Source organism: Anomaloglossus baeobatrachus, chromosome 1, assembly GCF_048569485.1.
Source record: "Anomaloglossus baeobatrachus isolate aAnoBae1 chromosome 1, aAnoBae1.hap1, whole genome shotgun sequence".
Lineage (NCBI taxonomy): Eukaryota > Metazoa > Chordata > Amphibia > Anura > Aromobatidae > Anomaloglossus > Anomaloglossus baeobatrachus.
In genome coordinates, this window is record NC_134353.1 from 257,157,760 (window position 1) to 257,174,012 (window position 16,253).

Sequence of the window (16,253 nt, forward strand, 5' to 3'; positions counted from 1 at the left end):
GGAGACCACTAATTAGGTTACTCTAGAGGAGCTGCAGAGATTCACAGCTCAGGTGTGGGAGAAGCTGTCCACAGGTCAACGATTAGTGGCAAGAGGAAAGACATTTTTAAAAGAAAGCTGTAAAAAGTCCTGCTTGCTAATAGCGATGTAGGGAACACAGCTAGCAAGTACAAGAAGGTGCTCTGGTCAAATGAGACTAAAGTAGGACACAATGGGTAATTATTAAGGTACCTTATGTACCTCTGATCTGGGCAACCACCTTCTTGATTAATGATGTTTCACTTTGCATTCTTTATGAGTGATATAGAGATGTGGGAAGAAAACTATTACTTACATAGCAGCATATTTTATGCTTACTAGCATTGAGGTGGCACGGTGGCTCAGTGTTTAGCACTGCAGTCTTGCAGCGCTGGGGTCCTGGGTTCAAATCCCACCAAGGACACCATCTGCAAGGAGTTTGTATGTTCTCTTTGTGTTTGCGTGAGTTTCCTCCGGGTACTCCAATTTCCTCTCACACTCCAAAAACATACTGATAGGGAACCTAGATTGTGAGCCCCAATGGGGACAGTGATGCCATTGTATCAGGACTGTGGAGTCAGTAAGCCAAACCTTCGACTCCGACTCCTCAATTTCCCTTGCACCGACTCCCACATATATTGCTTATAGTTAAGTGAAATATTTATTGTAGTACAATGTGAAAATCAGACATTTAATCATTTTTATGATACAATAATCAAGATATTTAGATAGAACATAAAATATATTTATTGGAATACAACTTTAGAATACAAAAAACTGTAATTGTAAATATGTCATACAATATGTAATATACGGTAGATTACATATATATCTTGTGTGTGCATGTATAATATAAATATATATATATATATATAAAATTACATATTATATTACATAGTTACAATTTATTACAGTTTTTTGTGTTCTAAACTTGTATTCCAATAAATATATTTTGTTCTATCTAAATATCTTGATTATTGTATCATAAAAATGATTAAATGTCTGATGTTCACATTGTACTACACTAAATTTTTCACTTAAAGGGGTGGTTCACCCATTTTTTTTATTTTCTGTAGGAGTTCTACTTACCTTTCTAGGCGTTTTCTCTATTGTCTTCTGTTTCCAGTTCTGGCACTGAGCGGCGCTATAATGCACGCTCAGTGCCTGTCACATGACCCCCTGGAGCTGTGGCCGCCAGTATCCTCTGACGTCCCGGCATTTCTGGGCTCTCAAACAAGACGGGTACGTCAGAGGAGGCTGGCACCACTCAGATTGAGTGACAGGGCTGTGGGCGGTAACTACCGCACATCACAGCCCAGCATCGAGGGGAGGAGCCGGAGGACGTCACTGTGGAGCCGGCGTCCTGCAGATGGTGAGGCACGGGGCGCCAGTGTGCAGTACAGGGGGGGGGTTCTTCAGCTGAATCCCCCCCTGCACGTAAGTATGTGATCACACTGTCCACCCACCCGCTCTGCTGCGATGTCAGGAGAGCGGCCGGTGTCGGGCAGTGTGATCATCTGCTCCTCCCAGCAGCACTGCAGGACGCAGCAAGACACTGACAGGCATGTCACCGCTGTGCTCTGCCATCTGTCCTGCTGCATGGGACCAACTGTCTGCACTCTGTCACCTGCACCACAAGTCACAGAGTGGAGACAGTTGGTGACAGAGCACCTCTGCCCCCCCCTTCTTTCCCCACTCTCTTCTCTCCCCCCACTCTTCTCCCCCTTCCCTCTTCCCCCTCTTCTCTGCCCCCCTCTTATCCCCCTCTCCTCTCACCCCTCTTTTCCCTCGCTCTCTCCCCCCCCTCGCTCTCTTCCCCCCTCGCTCTCTTTTCCTCCCCCCCGCGCTCTCTTTTCCTCCCCCCCGCACTCTCTTTCCCTCCCCCCTCGCTCTCTTTTCCTCCCCCCCTCGCTCTCTTTTCCTCCCCCCCTCGCTCTCTTTTCCTCCGCCCCTCGCTCTCTTTTCCTCCCCCACTCGCTCTCTTTTCCTCCCCCCGCGCTCTCTTTTCCTCCCCCCGCGCTCTCTTTTCCTTCCCCCCCCGCGCTCTCTTTTCCTTCCCCCCCGCGCTCTCTTTTCCTTCCCCCCCGCGCTCTCTTTTCCTCCCCCCCTCGCTCTCTTTTCCTCCCCCCCTCGCTCTCTTTTCCTCCCCCCCTCGCTCTCTTTTCCTCCCCCCCTCGCTCTCTTTTCCTCCCCCCGTGCTCTCTTTTCCTCCCTCCTGCGCTCTCTTTTCCTCCCCCCTGCGCTCTCTTTTCCTCCCCCCTGCGCTCTCTTTTCCTCCCCCCTGCGCTCTCTTTTCCTCCCCCCGCGCTCTCTTTTCCTTCCCCCGCGCTCTCTTTTCCTCCCCCGCGCTCTCTTTTCCTCCCCCCGCGCTCTCTTTTCCTCCCCCCCGCGCTCTTTTCCTCCTCCCTGCGCTCTCTTTTCCTCCCCCGCGCTCTCTTTTCCTCCCCCGCGCTCTCTTTTCCTCCCCCCGCGCTCTCTTTTCCTCCCCCCCGCGCTCTTTTCCTCCTCCCTGCGCTCTCTTTTCCTCCCCCGCTCTCTCTTTTCCTTCCCCCGCGCTCTCTTTTCCTCCCCCACCGCGCTCTATTTTCCTCCCCCCCGTGCTCTCTTTTCCTCCCCCCCCGCACTCTCTTTTCCTCCCCCCCGCACTCTCTTTTCCTCCCCCCCGCGCTCTTTTCCTCCCCCCGCGCTCTCTTTTCCTCCCCCCGCGCTCTCTTTTCCTCCCCCCGCGCTCTCTTTTCCTCCCCCTGCGCTCTCTTTTCCTACCCCCTGCGCTCTCTTTTCCTACCCCCTGCGCTCTCTTTTCCTCTCCCCCTTGCTTTCTTTCCCCCCCCTCGCTTTCTTTTCCTCCCCCACTCGCTCTCTCTCTTTTCCCTCGCTCTCTCCTGGCATGGTCAGTACAGAAATCTCTCCATCGTGGAGGGGTAAGAGGGAGTAATAAACATGGAGTCCCTACTGTGTCTGTGTATTTTTCTTTAACGTTCCTATGGGAGACCCAGACCATGGGTGTATAGCTACTGCCTCCGGAGGACACACAAAGTACTACACTCAAAACGTGTAGCTCCTCCCTCCTAGCATATACACCCCCTGCTAGCCAGTCCTAGCCAGTTCAATGCTTTGTGTTTCAGGAGGTTACACACACATGCATTCTCTGATTTTGATTTTTGATTTTTCCTTCTGGATCAAAGATTTGTAAGAAAAGCGGGTCCAGCTGGACTCCCGGCATGTCCCTTCTCACCCCACTGTGTCGGCGGTGCTGTTAAGGTTGATTTTCCAAGGCTGGAGCCTTCTCATGCCGCGCTCCTTCACCATCCCATGCTGGGGCTCTGGCTTGAAGTGGGAGCCAACACGGTTCTCACTGCTTTGCAGGAGACCGGTCTCCATCCGCAGCCCTTTTGCAGGATCCTGCTGGACGGAGCTATCACCCGCCAGGGACCTGGCAACCTGCGTCTCACAAGCTAAGTATATGAGACGTTATTACCACAGAAAGTGGTCTTTCCAGGGGTCCTTTATATTTATTTATTGGGGGAGTGTGTTTTATGTTTTGTGTTAACGTTTCCGGCCGGTTCTCCAGTTTTCACTGGAGAACCGCGCCGATGGTGCCTGCACGCCGGCCGCATGTTTTACTCTAGGCCCCGGCTTCGCCTGAGGCCTAGTTTCGGTTTCCACTGTCTCTGCATGTCAGTCAGGCAGAGGGACAGTGTGGCTCCGCCCAGCGGCTGTGCAGCACAGGGAAGGGACACTCCTCACTGAGGAAGGATTCCCTCCCCTGGCTACCTCATTTGCCGCTCTCAGAGTAGGCCCCGCCCCCTCTCCTCGCTCCGGTCGCCATTTTCTCAGCGTTCTCTGTGCCTGCATAGGCACAGAGATTCCACACTGTGACAAGTGGGGGCCTGGGCTGGGGGATAGAGGGCACAGACATGTCTGTTTTAACGATCTGGCAGCCACAACCTCCGGTTTGTGCAGCTGCTTATTTTATCTGTTTATATATGCTGGGGGCCATTCTAGACAGAGCCCCCACCTTTGCAGCATGTCTCACAGAGCGAGGCTGCAGGCTGTTTTTATTATCCACTGCATGTAGTCTCGTACGGCTGTACCGAGCTCATAAACACAGTGGCCCCTCAGCTTGGAGGCTCATTAGTGGTCCCTCCAGCTGCTCCGGCTTCGGTGGCTGACCCCTGGTTTGGCTGGAATCCTATTTCCAGGGGTCGGCTGTCCCGGCATCTGCTGAGCATGCAGCTCCCTTCTCAGGGCGTTTTCTGCTACAGCTCGCTCAGCAAAGCTCACAGAGGACTCTCCTTCTGGTCTCAGACCCCGTCCTCCTGACAGGGAGACGCAGGGTCCCCTGTCCTCCCCGTCCCGCAGCTCTGATTACGAGCTGACTCACTGGACGAGGGGAATGTCTCTACCAGGGGCTCGGACGCTACTTTATGTACCATTGATCCGTCCGTAGGTGACGCAGATGCTAATGATTGGATTGCGTCCATTATACTTGTACTGGACCTCCATCCGCCTGTATCAGGGGAGTATTCCCCGCTGGCAGAAAGGCATCAGTATACCTTTAACAGGACAAGGAGTGTGTTCCTTAACCACTCCAGGTTTCAGCCCACTGTGTCCAAGCCCACAGCCTGTCCTGTCAGACCCCAAAGCGGGGTTCTGCTGCCTGTTTCCCCCTCCCATCAGAGGTGGTCAAGGAGTGAGCTCATTCGCCAAGGGTGGTCCCTCCGGTGTCTAGACTTCAGCCCGGATAGTTGTATCAGTGGCTGACGGCACCTCTATAATGATCCCACGGTACATTAATTTTGTACTGGACCTCAATCCGCCGGAGTTACCTTGCCTAGGAGAACACAATGTGTGTTCCTTAACCACTCCAGTTTTCAGGCCACTGTGACCAAGTCCAGGGTCCGCTCTGACAGTCGCTTCCCATGAAGCGTGATTCTGAGGACTGTTTTTTCCCTGTCCACCAATGGTGGTCAAGAAGTGGGCTCATTCACCTCAGGTGGCTCAGCCCGGACCGTTATGTCAGTGGCTGATGGCTCCTCACTTAACGTTTTGCGGTCCGCCCGGTTGTCCTTCTGGCCAAATCTGTATGGGGGCGGCAGGAGCTTCGTTCTCCTCAGCCTTACAGCAGTGCGGTTTTTTTGTAGCCTTCTCTGCTTCTCTAGAGGAGATGCATTCCCTCACAGGGACTCTATGCCCGAAACGGTTGCCTGAACTTCCAGACTTCAGTCTTTTCATCCTATACCATGTCTGCCATGCTGGACACCGCACGGCGGTGGACTTGGCTACTTTCCTCGCCAGCCGCAGGCAGATGCCTCTATAGAAGTTCCTTGCTGGGCTCCCTTTTGTGGGACCAGTCTCTTCGGAACCAACTGGATGAAATTAAGGAAGCTCTTGGCGGGGAGAGTTCTTCCTTGCCACAAACCTAAACCAGGGAACCTGTCCAGGGCAGGAATCAGTTGAGGTTTCGGTTGTTTCCGTTCCTCCATCTGATCGTTCTCTAAGCCCTCGGCCTCGTCCTCTAGCTCGGCCAAGGTTCATAGACCCAAATGGCGCTCGAAGCTGCGTCTTCAGAAGACCGCAGGAGATGCTGCCACTGAGTCAGCTTCCTCCGAGCTATCTAGCCACGCCAACAACCTCCTTGGTCGGTGGCAGGCTCTCTCCACTTGGCGACGTATGGTTTTAACACGTCTCCGTTCAGTGGGGGCAGGATTATATCTCCCATGGCTACAGGATGGAATTCTATCCACCTGCCAAACAGATTTTTTCTGTCAACTCCCCCCGGCTCCAAGGCCGCCGCCTTCTCACAGGCCGTGGCATTTCTTGCAGGCCAATGGAGTAATTGTACCAGTTCCCGACTGGGAACAGTTCTGAGATTTTTGCTTAAATCTATTCCTAGTCCCCGAAGAGGGCGGTGCCTTCCGACCTGGATCTTTAGCTTTTCAAGCATGGTCAGGTGTGGCGTTTTCACATGGAGTCTCGGTCTTGTTCCGTGTGTTTTTTTTCACCGGATCAATCAAGAACCCAAGGAGATTCCCTAGCAGCCATCGGCATCAGAGATGCCTATCTGCAGGTGTCAATCGCAGTTTCACACCAGCGTTGGCTACGTTTTGCAATCGGAGTGGTCCCATTCGTGGCTCTTCCCTTGGGGTTAGCCACGGCCCCTCGAGTATTCTCATTGGGGGCAGCTGTGATTAGGGTCCTGCACCTCTAGGGATTGGCAGTGATCCTTTGCCCTGGACGGTCTTCTTGTCGGGGCTTTATCCAGTGCAGACTCTTAGCAGAGTGCTTCGCTCACTCTCGCCACTCTAACCAATTCGGGTGGCTTGTCATTCTGTCCAAGTCCACTCTGACTTCGAACCAGAGGTTCCCAGGGACGCAATTCGAGTCTCTGTCGGCACTTGTGAAGCTGCTCTTAGTCGAACAGTAGTCCCTCCGCTGGTGGTCGACGTCGTTCTATCAGACACCGAATACAGGTGCTGGTCAGATGGTGGCGTCAATGGAAGCGATTCCTTGCCCAGTTTCTCCTGCGTCCTCTGAGACTGGATGTTTTCCGCTGTACAAGCGAACTTCCTCCTTCCACGGGGTGGTGGCTTCGCCACTGACCAGGGGCTCGTTTTCAGTGGTGGCTTCGGCCACTCTGTCTCAGGGACGCTCCTTCCTGGCCCCGTCCCGGGTGATCCTCACCAGGATGCTAGTCTATCCGCCTTGGGAGCAGTATATCTCCACCGTGGAGCGCAGGGCACTTGGACTCTGTCCAAATCAGCCCTCTGGATCAATGTGCTGGAAATCAGAGCTGTATTTCTAGCTCTCTAGGCCTTTCACCATCTGTTGGCGGCTAGGCACATTCGAGTCCAGTCGGACAACGTGACAGCGTTTTCCTACATCAACTTCCAGGGCGGGACACTCAGCCGCCTGGCAATGTTGGCGGCTCAACGCATTCTTCAGTGGACAAGGGACTCCTAGTCCACCGTATCCGCAGCCCACATCCTAGATGTGAAAACTGCGAGGCAGGCTATTTCAGCTGTCCAACCGTAGTCTACGATCCTCAGGTTTTGCGGCAGACGCACTGGTTCATGTTTGGTCCCAGTTTCGTCTCTTTTACGTATTTCACCCTCTAGCTCTTGTCCAGAGTCCTGCGCAAGATCAGTAAAGAGGGCCGTCGGGTCATTCTCATACTCCAGACTGACCCAGGCAGGCTTGGTACCCTGACCTGCTCCTTCTGTCCGTTGGGTTGCCATGGCATCTTCCGGACCGTCCAGACCTTTTCTCAAAAGGTCCGTTTTTTCCGCCAGAATTCTGGACTCTCAGATTGACGGCGTAGCTCTTGAGTCCTGGATCTTGACGACTTCTGGTATCCTTCCTGAAGTCATCTCCACTATGACTCGAGCTCCAAAGTGTCCTTTGACCTTTTGGCCTTGCCGACCCTCCTGTCCCTTCCACAGTCCGGTCTACAGCTAGGACTATCCCTCATTAAGGGACAGGTCTCGGCTCTGTCAGTGTGTGCCAGCGGCGTATCGTCCGGCTGGCTCCGGTGCGCTCCTTCAAGGGCGCATCTCACATAATTCCGCCTTTCCGGCGGCCTATGGAGCCCTGGGACCTTAATCCGGTCCTCACGGTTCCCGAAAACCCCCCTTTGCGCCTCTTAGGGAGGTTTCTTTGTTTCATCTTTCACAGAAAGTAGTCTTTCTAGTGGCCATAATTTCCCGCCAGAGAGTTTGGCTGCACTCTCTTCGGAGTCACCCCCTTTTTTGGTCTTTTGCATCAAGACAAGGTGGTCTCCGTCCGACTCCGGACTTTTTCCCTAAGGGGGTTACTGCTTCCACCTTATCCGGGGCAATTTTTCCTGCCTTCCTTTTGTCCGGCTCCTGTTCATCGCTTTGAGGAAGCGTTGCATATCCTGGATCTGGTGCGGGCGCTCCGGATCTATGTGTCTCGCACCGCCGTTATTAGGCGGTGCACCTCTCTCTGGTGCTGACCGCTAGTCAGCGTAGCGGTCTCTCGGCATCTAAGCCGACCCTGGTTCGTTGGCTTAGGTCGGCCATTTCCGATGCCTACAAGTGTACTCAAGTGCCTTCCCCGCCGGGGATCAGGGCACACTTGATCAGACCTGTCGGCGCCTTTTGGGCTTTCAGGCACCAGGCTACGGCTCAGTAGGTCTGTCAGACTGCAGCTCGGATTAGTCTGCATACTTTTTCGAAGCACTACCCAAGGCATGCTCATGCTTTGGCAGACGCGGGCTTGGGCAGACGCATCTTTCAGGCGTCTGTCGCCCATTTGTGAAGTTAGGTTTCGCCTGCTTCTCAGTTGTCTGTTTATTCCCACCCATGGACTGCTTTAGAACGTCCCATGGTCTGGGTCTCCCATAGGAACGTTAAAGAAAAAGAGAATTTTGTTACTTACCGTAAATTCTTTTTCTTGTAGTTCCGTCATGGGAGACCCAGCACCCTCCCTATTGCCTGTTGGCAGGTTTCTTGTTCCGTGTGTCTTCACCGGCTGTTGTTGTTGTAGACAGAGGTTCCGGTTCTTCCGGGTTTTACTCTGTCTCTTCTTGTGGGTGGATGTCCTCCTTCAGCTTTTGCACTAAACTGGCTAGGACTGGCTAGCAGGGGGTGTATATGCTAGGAGGGAGGAGCTACACGTTTTGAGTGTAGTACTTTGTGTGTCCTCCGGAGGCAGTAGCTATACACCCATGGTCTGGGTCTCCCATGACGGAACTACATGAAAAAGAATTTACGGTAAGTAACAAAATTCTCTTTATTTCTAATAAAGTATTTTTCTCTGTGTGGTCTTTTTTTTTTTTTTTTTTTTTAATTTAAAACCCTTTATTGGAGTATACAGTGCCAGAAGATGGCGCTTCTATGAAAGCACCATTTTCTGGGGCGGCTGTGGACTGCAATTCGCAGCGGGGGGCCCAGAAAGTTTGGGCACCCTTCACTGCGGATTCCAATCCCCAGCTGCCTAGTTGTACCTGGCTGGACTCAAAAATTCGGCGAAGCCCATGTCATTTTTTTTTAATTATTTCATGAAATTCATGAAAATAAAAAAAAAAAGGGCTTCTCTATATTTTTGGTTTCCAGCCGGGTACAAATAGGCAGCTGGGGGTTGGGGGCATACAAAAATATGGCGAAGCCCACGTCATTTTTTTAAAAAAGTTTTCAGGCAAAAACCTTTATAAAAAAAAATGCTTCCCTGGATTTCTATTGCCAGTGAAAGTAACACCAAGCAGCGGGGGTTAGCAGCCAGTAGCTGCTTGGGTTACCCTTAGCAATAGAAAATGCAGCGGGAGCCCACAAACAATGTGATTTTTTGTTTGTTTTTTTTAGTGAATTTTTTAAAAAAAATCGACATGGGCTTCGCCCATCGAGCACCAGAGCATTTTACTGCTCAATTCATCCCAAGTAATCAGATGACTCCAGTGTCGGCCGATTACTTGTTCTGTGTCCCCCTGCATCCATTGCAGCGTGTACGGGCTGTGAGGTCAGCGGAGTTCAGTCCAGCGCTGGAGTCAGCTGATCTGAACGCAGCTGAACTCCAGCCTGCACACGCTGCGATGGATGCAGGGGGACATAGAATAAGTAAGGTCTAAGCCACACGGCGAGAAACACAGTGCGAGTGGAGTGCGATAAAACATCGCATTCCACTCGGACCAATATTAGCCTGTGTGTTAGCGCACATGAGTGATTATTTTCTCCGCCCTAATTGGACCGAGAAAACAATTGCAGCATGCTACAACTGTAATGCAAGACTCTCTCTTTTACCCATTCAAGTGTATGTGGTGAGAGAAAAATCGCACTGCACTTGCGGTACATCGGTGGACTACGGAGGAGAGAGGGAGAGAAATCCCTCCCACCACTCCTCAGTGCTGGCCCACCCCTCGAGTGCCGGTCCGCCCCCGCAGCTGAGGTCTGCTCGCAGAGTCGGACCTCAGTCGCAGGGACACACGCATGACACTCAGCTCTGCTGTACTGAGCGTGAGCCGAGTGTAATGCGAGGGGATCGCAGTAATCCCCGTGTGGCCCCAGCCTGATCGTCCGACACTTGAGTCAGCTGATCTGAACTCAGCTGAACTCCTGTACACAGCCCGCACACGGTCACATGTAATCGGCAGCAGGCAGCGACTGCTGTTAAGGCTACATTCACATGACCGTTCCGTTTTTGCGGGCCACAAAAAACGGTCCTTTTGTTTCACGGATGCATTCTAGTGGCATCCGTGTGACATCTGCGTGCCTTCCGGGTTTTTTTGCGGACCGCAAAAAACGGAAGCAGCAAGAAAGATAAATAGATGAGTAGATATAGAGATGGATAGATAGATATAGAGACAGAGGGATAGAGGGATGAATGAATGAATGAATGGAGGGCTGGATAGATAGATAGATAAGAAAGACATATATAATGTCCTACCCCCCTGCATATTCTAAGCTGGCACCCTTTTGTGACTGTCATGTGGCACTAAGGTGCTTAGTCTTGTATTTAGCCAAAAAATAAATAAATAAAAAAAAAATGACATGCGGTCCCCCTATCTTTTGTAGCCAGCTAGGGTAAAGGAAACGGCTGCAGCCTGCAAACCACAGCTGGCAGCTTCACCTTGGCTGGTAATCCAAAACAGAGGCCCCCCCACACTGTTATTTTAAATTAACTAAATAATTTAAAACAAAAAACACGGGGTCCCCCGAAATTGGATCACCAGCCAAGGTAAAGCGGACAGCTGTGGTCTGGTATTCTCAGACTAGGGAGGTTCACCGTTATTGGACACTCCCCAGCCTAAAAATAGCAGGCTGCAGCCTGGCATCCATTAGATGTGCCAGTCCTGGTGCTTCGCGCCAGCTCATCCCGTTGCCCTGGTGCGGTGGCAAACGGGGTAATATATGGGGTTAATACCAGATGTGTAATGTCACCTGGCATCAAGCCCTGGAGTTAGTGATGTCAGGCGTGTATCAGATACCCGACATCACTAACCCAGGCAGTAATAAAAAAAAAAAAATAGACAACAAACACATTTTTATTTGAAAAAACACTCCCCAACACATTCCCTCTTTCACCAATTTATTAGACAGAAAAACAAATCCAGGTCTGGTGTAATACAAGGGGGTCCCACGATGATCCATACCATAGTCAATGTCCCAGTCAATGAAGAACAGAATGTTCCCTATTTGCTGGGAGAGCCGTGCAGTGACCTGAGCTAACATCAATAGGTCAGCCCAGGTCACTGCAGGGCATGACGAGTGCTGCTATCAGGAGGTTAGCGAGGTATATTACCTGCGATGATCGCTGAACTCCTGACAGCAGCGCTGTTACCGAGTTCAATGACCGCCGCCTTCAAAAACAAAGTATCGCAAGCGGCCCGTGACGTTACCACTAGTCACAGTCTCGGGTCGACAGCGAGAGGTGATGTGACAAGCCGCGGGCATAGAAGGCAGTGACGACCGCTGACATCAGGAGGGCAGGACTTCATCACCGTATGTAATGAACTTACTAACCTCCTGACGGTAGTGCTTGTCATCCCCGCGGCTGCTGACACTGCAGTGCGGGCCGCTGCTGACACTGCTGAGCGGGCAGCCGCGGGGCTGGGGCTGGAGCGGGACACTGACTGCACGGGCACCCAACGGAAGTCACATGGAAGTGCTTCCGTGTTGCTTCCGGGAATTTTGTGGACCCATTGACTTGTATTGAGTCACGGTTCGTTATTACGGAACAGAATAGGACATGTTCCATAATAACGGAGCGGACATACGGCATCCGATGTGTTTTTTTTTGTAGGATCGGATGCACATGGAAGTGCTACCGCGTGCCATCCGATCCTACACAAAAGACATTGAAAAGATTGTCCTGTCTGTGGGGCCGCAAAAAAACAGTAACTGACCAGGACAAACGGAACGGTCATGTGAAGGAACCCACCTGCAGCCATTGCAGCGTGGGCGGGCTGTGAGATCAGGAGTCAGCTGACTCCAGCGCCGGCCGATAAATTCTGTGTCCCGCTGCAGAAAGATCCGGTAAAATAACGGTTGCATGCGCTGCACATTTAATCCACAGGATCCGGTCATATGCGGTTTGCGGATGATACGGACGACACACAGACTAGGCAAGAGGGGAAAAAAGCAATCTCATCACCCCCTCACTTTTTTTCCCCCAATTATTTTTTTCACATGTTGCGCCGGCTAATAATCAGAATTTCTGTGTATACACACACACACTCACACACACACACTCACGCACAAACACTCACAAAAACACACACACACACACACTCACACACAAACACTCACAAACACACACACACTCACACACACTTTCTTCCCCTGGTTGTGTACAGAGCTGGCAGCTTCGGATGTCTCTGTGTGATTTCTCTCATCCACACAGGGAAGAGACAGGGAGGAGGCTTTGGGTGGAGATCTGAGGGGGGGGGGTGTTAGATAAGCTAGACACCGCCCTAGAGCCACAAAGAATTCTAGAACTTGTAGGAACTGAACAAAGGAAGTCAGAGGAGAGATTAACCCCATCAGAGCTGGAGCCAGCAATGAGCATGTGCTGCTAGTGCACAATAAAACCTAATTTTGCTGAAAAAACATAATAGATGTGTTGAGGGGCACATATTAGCAAGATTTATCAGAAAAAAAAATCAGTTTTGGTAACTGGACAACTTCTTTAAATATAAGCATTATACTAAATGTTATTATTTAGTATGTTTTTGTTGAAAACTGTTTTTTGCCACTTACATAGTTTATTATATAGTGTTATATATAACACTATGTAATACACTATGTAAGTGGCAAAAAAAACCAGTTTTCAACAAAAGCATACTAAATAACATTTGTGCAGTCTATGAATTTGTTGTAAGAAATAGAATTGCCTCCATCAGATCCTCCTTCATAAATGACCTAAAATCTGACCTAATAATTTTAAGGCTAGAGATCAACCTCTCTACACTAACTTGGGATGGAGGCAAAGCCGTAACCACATGGGCAACATCTCTAATAATTTCTGGGTATAAAGGAATTGCCTCATGCACAGTCAGTTGATGAACGGTTGAATTTTTCTATTTCTTTGAGAGCAAGTGAAAAATTTTACTGAAATCTGGTCAATCTCCTGCTATAGGAAACCTTTTTCCTTGCGGCAACACTTTGATGCTCCATATCATCCAAATACTTGTCAAAGTTAAACTCCTTATCTGATAAGGATGAAGATATGGCAGCAGTAGCACTGTCAGGCCCCAAGTCCTCTTGCGCCTGGTGGTCCTATAGCTGCTCATCCTAACTGCTACCTCACTCAAAGCTTCTTTTCCTTTAGTAAGCTGTTGATCATCAAGCAGTATATGATGACTTGCCCATAAACAGCTGCCAGAAGAATTTTATTTTCCAATAGCTGTGTCTCTCTCCATTTCATTGAAGCAGAAATGCCATCTGCAATTAAACCTCCTCTTTGGGACAGGCAAAATAGCAAGTTCTTCCACTCCCTTATGAAAATGCCAGGAGTTAAATCCTCAGCTTGTAATTTTTTAGTCACGGTAAATGGGTGATTAAGCAATTACATCAATTCAGCCACTTGTGTCCATTGACCTTCATTTAAGGTTACTTGAGGGTTCACCATATCTATACGACATGATTTTAGTTCAAGCAATTGCCCAGTCATTAAATAAATGCTGCCTCACCGAGTGGCTTGATCAACAATTGCCCCTTTCCCAGCATGTCTCTTCAAGATGGAATCAATTTTAGGGGTTCTGGCGACAATAACCAACTTCCTCACTTTTCCAATCAGATTTCCAGCATGTCCACCCAGTTTCACACATCCGGCTTTTCGCCAGTTTGGCGGATGTGGCGCAAGCCAGTACAGTACGATACAGTACAATGGCAGCGCCACAACTTTCGGGTCACGTGCTCCGGTCACATGAAAGTATGTGACCGTCGTTTGTCGCGCTGCCACTTTACTGTACATACTGTACTGGAGTGCGCCGCATCCGCCAAACCGGCGAAAAATGGATGTGTGAAATCGGGGTCCCTCTTGCAGAATATCTCTTATTGCCAGCTGCAGCGTGTGCACAACACAGCGCATGTGATGCATATGAAAGTGTTTTGAAGCAGCTTCAACAAGATTATCTCATCCTAAAGTATTATTTTGCTGTTTTTCTGTTGTAATATCAGTTAGGGCTCACTCACACTTGCGCTATTTTGACGCAAACGGAATCCGTCACTAATGTAGTAGAGTTCATTTATTTACAGTGGAAGCGCGACATCATGTGGACACAAGCGGGTACTGCATGACACACACACGCACCATAGTAACGCGCTTCCACTGTAAATAAATGAACTGTACTACATTAGTGACGGATTCCGTTTGCGTCAAAATAGCGCAAGTGTGAAACTAGCCTTATATGAACAGCACTGTGGCTCCATCTCACACATACTAAATCCTAAATTTTCTACTAGCTGTTGTTCATTACTCTCATTCATCAGTTTAATTGTACTTATGTTTGAAGCATTGTTCGTTACAATAGCAAGAACCTGTTCTTTTTTGCGTTCCTAATCTTGCAGAACTTTTTCCACTAAAGGCTGCTTTACACGGTACGACCGATTGTGCAATTTCACAATCGATCGTACCCGCCCCCGTCCTTTTTGCGTCACGGGCAAATCGCTGCCCGTGGCGCACAAAGTCGGTAACCCCCGTCACACATACTTACCTCTCGTGCGACCTCGCTATGGGCGGCGAACGTCCACTTCCTGGAGTGGGAGGGACGTTCGGCGTCACGGCGACGTCACACGGCCACCGGCCAATGGAAGCGGAGGGGCGGAGATGAGCGGGACGTAAAAATCCCGCCCACCTCCTTCCTTCACATAGCCGGCGGCGGCCGCTTGACGCAGGTGAGCTGCTGTTCATTGTTCCCGGGCGGGGTGTCACACGGAGCGGCGTGTGCTACCCCGGAAACGATGAACAACTAAATTAAACGATATTATGGAACCTAGCGAGCAGTACACGACTCACGATTTGTGAGCGATACTGCGTCGCTAGGAGGTGTCACACAGGCCGGCATCGCCAGCGATGCCGGATGTGCGTCACAAAAATCGTGACCCGACGATCTATCGCACGATAGATTGGTGTAAAGCAGCCTTAAGGCCTGGAGAAAATGGCTGGTGTGATGAGCTTTACTATCTTTTACTGCCAGTGACTTGCTAACAATTTCTTTCTTGTCATAAACTTATCGAACATTGATGGCAAAATAGTTCAGTGAAATGCAGTGACTCTGGCATCCAGCAAAGGCAATGGGTGAAAAGATAGGACATTCAGACACATTATTTTGTGAGGATCCTCACAAACAATGAGCAGTCAGTTTGTGGTGTTTTTCTAATCTGCTTTTGCTATTGAAATCATTATTTATGAGCTCAAAAATCTTTCAGATTATGCGTTTTTTTAAAAAGCTGATTTGCTTTTGCAGCTGAAAAACGTATCCTCAAAAAACGCAGCAAAAACGCTGTGTGTGAATGTAGCCTTAGATCAGGAATAGAACAGCCATTTATAGGACATTTCATAACTTTCCCAAATTCCTATGAAAAAAATGTCAGCACATTCTGCATTGCACTACTGTCCCCAATTTATTATATATTTTAGGAGTCGGAGTCGGTGCATTTTATACCGACTCCGACTCCACCAAAATGAGCTCCGACTCCACGACTCCGACTCCACAGCCCTGCATTGTATGTAAAGCACTGTGGAATTAACAGCGCTATATAAATTAATAAATATTATATTATTATATATCTATATATGAATAGTTTAACATATGTGAGGGCCAGGGAGGACTGGTAGGCCCAGGAGGTGGATCCACTGGACCGAGCACTCCACCTGGAGGGCAGGGTACACGGTAGCTGGAGCACTAACGTGGCAGGAACGGGTGCAGGTATCAGGAAGCAAAGACAGGACCAGGTCACTAAGGTCACAGCGTACTTTAAGGCAGTAATAGGAAACAGGAACAAAGACCTGAGCACCTAGCTCACAAGACAAGGCATAGAAACACAAGCGATGATCAGGCACCGCCCACATGGAAAGGCCAGTCCTATATACCCAGCACAGCCTCAGGTCATTTCCTGTTGCAGCAGTGCTGGGGCTATAAGACCAGGTGAGTGGGCGCGGCCTGGTCCTATACAGAAGATTAGTCAGAATCAGACTCCTGAGACCAGGAACAGGACTCTGGGGAGCATGAGCGGGAATGGCAGGCGTGACCGGTGGACGCGTGGACTGGATCAGTG